Raw genomic sequence first — 4,995 nt, 5'->3', positions numbered from 1 at the left:
GACAGCAATTTCCACTAATAGTTAACCACCTGGGTGATTGTAATTCATATGTTTTGGGTCATTCGTCACGAATGTACTCTCTGTAATCCAGAATGAAGACAGTCGTCACTTTAGTGTCCTCTTTGTAAGCGGGATTTATTTTCCATTGGCTTCGTCTACGGTGCAATAAAAGATCATGTGCCAAATTTCATTGAATTATATCCAAAATTGCGAGCTGTAGTTTGATTATAAGTTTTACAAGCCCTAATTGGAGGTTCAGTTGTATGGGGACACCACTAAACTGGTGTAGGGTATAAAAATATATAAAATTTATACTTATATAAAATTAAATGTCAATAGACTATGTGAACAACAAAAAGTGGTTCCAGGAGAAAGTTAATAAAGTAAACAATATTTTAAACTACATTTTGGAAATCATAAGGTAGTTAATATATATCCGGATATTTTCACTATTGTGATATGAATTGAACGTGTTGCATGTAATATTGATGGATCGTGTTCCATATCACACAAAAACCCAATTTTCTATAATCCAAAATTCGTATCAATATTTATAATGTATCAAGTGATAAATATTTAACGTGTAGCATGATTTGTAATATCAATCACGACACATTTCTAAAATTTTGAAAAATAAATAAAATAAAACAAAAAAAAAATTAAATATTGTTTGAAAGGTTGTTAAAAAGTATAAAAGAAAATTACTTTTTTCTAAAATTGTGTTATTTCGGGATTTTCGCGCACCCGTACACCATAAAATATTCCAAATACTGACGTAAAAAATATTGAACGTGTAGCATACCCGAGGAATTCATCAATCCATTTAAATGCGTCGTGATCCAAATTGATCAATATATATTGAACGTGTAACATCGCCCATAGGAAAATACATAGACCACCAAAAGGCGAAGATGGTTTATGTTCCAGAATTAAAATAAAATGGAAAAATTCAACAAGGAACAGAACAAAATTTTTCCAATGAATGACAAGTGGTTGTCAAAATATGTCGATTCATCCCAGTTCCTTTTAGAAGTTATGCCATGTTCTTCCGAAAAAATAAAAATTTTATAAAAGGTTTATAAAACGTTATAAACGTTTATAAAATAAAAATTTTGTGTGTGAATACGGGAGTAATGTAAATATAAATACCAAATAAAAATATAAAATACAGAAAAACAAAACAATTTGTTTTAGAAAAATTTAAAAAATATGCAAAATATGTATGCTATAAAAATGCAAAATATGTATTTATGACAACATATGCAACAACAAATCGATGCCATTTTGTAGCAAATTCTTTGATTCGAAAAGAAAACTAGTTAAACGTTATTTTGAGTTACTGACTACAAACATGCATTTCCATAGAAATCCTTACCCTTTTGATCACACTATAACCCAGCAAAAAAAGGCGTGCAAAAAAAGTATAAATGCATAAGTTGAACTGATAATGAACTGGTTCATATTTGGGGGAAATATGGCCTGGAATTAAATAAATTCTAAATCCGTATTAAGAATTTTATACAACCTTCGTAACAAAATATTTCAAAAATAATTTTTCATAACTTTTAATACAGTAAAAGTGGGAATAGCTATTATGCAATATTAAAAATCACACTTTCCTGAAAATATTTTAATATTGTCATCAAATTTGAATAAGATGTGCAGATGTGTGCCAAGTCCTTTAAAACTTTTTTGATACGTATGGTTTCTTCGAGCATTTGTAAGCTCCAAAGTCCATAGTTGTGGCTTTTCTCTTTATTTAGGAACTGTTGAATGATTATTAGTCAAAATATTTAGGGTTTTTCTATAATTCCGTGCTTTATTTGTTCAATAAAAGGCAATTTGTTAATTAGGGTACATTAATGTTTATGAAAAAATATTTTGTTACGAAAGTTCATTCAAATGTAATCAAAAATTAATTTTTAAACTAGTTGAAATCATGTAGATTTCCCATACCTTTTTGACTCATCCAAATCTAGTTAATCTACTAGATTTGATTGAAAACATGTCGAAATTGTATTTTTCCAACAAGATTTGCTTATGCAACACTGCGATGTGTCCATTTAAATTGAATGTTTTCATCGAAAAAGTGACAATTAATTTCGAAGTGAAAATAAGAAATTATAATTTTAAAATTAGTGGCATTTAATAAATTTATTCGTTTACAACTGTAATTTTTTACTTTTAATATGTAATTTTACATAAAATTAACTTTATTGTGGATATGAAAAAATAAAGTGACATAATTTTTTCGAAAATTCGAATATCAAAAACGAGTAAGCTATTCCAATATTTTTGATCATTTTAAAATAAATTTTCTAATTTTAGTTCAAAATTATTCTCCACACGAATTTTAAATTTTTTTTCTTAAATTTTATAAAAATGTTGTAGTTTTATTTAATAATAATATAATTAATATCATTATGTTTAATTTCGCTAAAATTTAAGAAAAAAATATTACGAAAGGTTTTCGTACATTCGTGAAAATAGAAAAGGGGTTTATTAAATAATATTTTTGTAAATATTACGAAAATAAAAGTTACGAATATTTTTTCGTAAAGTTGAGCATGGATTATTTTCAGTGTATCCAAATAGTTTTAATGTTTGATTAAAATTAAATTAACAAAAAATAATTAATTCTTTCATAAAATTAGAACTATTACAGCAATTCAATATATTTGAGAACAAAAAAAAGCAAATTAACAAGAAATAGTTGAAAGTGTTTCTAAGAAATCATCTTCTGTTAAAGTTGTATTTTCTTTGGATGCAGCACATTTCTTTTTTCCTTGCAATATAGATTTTTTGTTATTTTTAAAGCATCTCTAATGTCCGATTTGAATGTTTTATCGGTATTGCCTTCATAATAGGTACCAGCTGTAATTTAGAAATAATAAACATTAAAAATATGTCTTAAATACTATAATTAAGAAAATATGCATAAATTTTGGAAAATTTAAAAGACCTAATTTGTTGTGAATTCCATCTAAATTATATAAATCCAAAACTTCGGGCTTTATGATCTCTCTCAATCCATTTTTAATGCCACATTGACCACAGATTGCTCTAATTGATGCGATCTATAAGAAATTATAAAAAAAATTATGTAAAAAATAAATTTTGATATCTTTACTTACATATTCCATTTCGTTTTCTTCGTTTACAGTTTCTTCTACCTTCTGAAACTTATCTACAGAAGAAATCGGAAAAGTCATTGTATATTTTGGGATATTATTCTTAATGCTACTTTTTATCGCCGCGGTATTTTCTGCCGAAACGTCTAATATTATTTTGTTTTGGTTTTTAATATCTAATTTTAAATAACAATTTAAACTTAAAAAAATATGTGAGTTATAAATAATATACCTTTTAATTCATTTTGTATTGTTGCTTTGTTGCTAATAATTTCATTATTAATTTTGTTAATGTTTTCTGTAAAAAATACTTTTTTGTAATAAAAAAAAGAAAATAAAATAAAGCAGTATATACCAGACAAAACATCAATTTTATTATGAATAACTTCTATTAACTTCATTAGCTCTTGGGAGTCGCACGTCTTTTTATCCGGTTTGCTCATTTTGAATTCTAAAAATATGAAATTTAATTTAATTGTGGGATTAGAACACCACCGCCATTATAAGGTAGCAACAAAACTTTTGAAATATCATTTATATTAAAAGTTTTTTCGATTTCACTAATTTCCAGTTTTCTGCAATATGCTATTCCAATTTCTAATGACTGTACAGGGTATTGAAAAAAGTTCTCTAAATTTAAAAATTGTTTTCCTTTAATAAAATCATTTTGAATAAATGTTATGGAAACAAATATTTTATTTGTTAAGCAGCAAAGATTATCTGGTGATTATGTTTTGAATATTTATACATTTGCAAAAATTTATTTTATTATTCTATTTTTAATAAAAATATTCTTTTGATCTTGCAAAATTATCTTTTTGTCGATTAAATTTTTATATATTTGTTAGGGGATGTGTTTTGGCATTATAATACTTTTCTTAATTTTTTTAAAATAATTTTCAAATTGATATGCAGAGTAGCCCATAAGGTTACCAAATTCTTTTTAGCAATCTGCTACACAAAGAAAGCTATGAACATTATGTTAAAGATGTCAATTCCATAAAATTTGAGAAAATCTTCAACAAATTTTGAGAACATTTGCTCTGCAGTACTGGGTGAAACTTTTTCATTATAAAAGGCGTAATACACAGTTGTCAGATCTTACAACGTTGTCAGTAAAATGTTCAGAAAATGTTTAATAATCGTCTAAACTTAATTTTTTTCTTTTGCAACGTTGCACGATGGGGCAGCCATATGTATACTTGTGGAGATAAATGAGTTAAAAATAACAAATGATATGTCATTGGAAAGAGGACACTTTTCTACACATTGTTTGTTCAAACCCTTTTTTTTGGAGAAGATTTGGTTTAAGCGTAACAACAGTCCAAAACTAAGAAAAAAATACTGCATTTAATATGTAATTATATATGGTATATAAAGGTGTATATTTGATTATTAAAATATTATATGCATTAGTGAATAAAATATTTTTTTCATATAAATTATAATACTCTGCATTATTAAGAACTGATCTGTGATTTTTTTTTTTTGCAAATTACGAATGCACGTGGTAAAATTTTGGGATAAGCCGAACAAACTATTTTTTAATTTTTTTTAAATGTAAAAATTTTTAAAAGTAAAAAAGTAGCATAAATGCCCAAAAATGGTCATAACTATTTTATGTCCATTAAAGAAGGGAATGTCTAGAAATGAATCCTACTTTAAGATTTTGCGGTTTTTAATTTTATTCGATTTTGAAAATTTTAATATATTGTTAAATTTTTGAAGATATATTTTTAAATAATGCATGGCAATTAAATTTTTTGTTAACAAATAAGATTTTGAAAATTCTGGGAAACAAATATTAATTTAAAAATTAATAATATAAGTGAAATATTTAAAAAATCCATAATTACTAACATTT

This window comes from Lucilia cuprina, chromosome 4 (genome assembly GCF_022045245.1).
Source record: "Lucilia cuprina isolate Lc7/37 chromosome 4, ASM2204524v1, whole genome shotgun sequence".
NCBI lineage: Eukaryota > Metazoa > Arthropoda > Insecta > Diptera > Calliphoridae > Lucilia > Lucilia cuprina.
Note: the sequence above shows the minus strand (reverse complement) of the source record.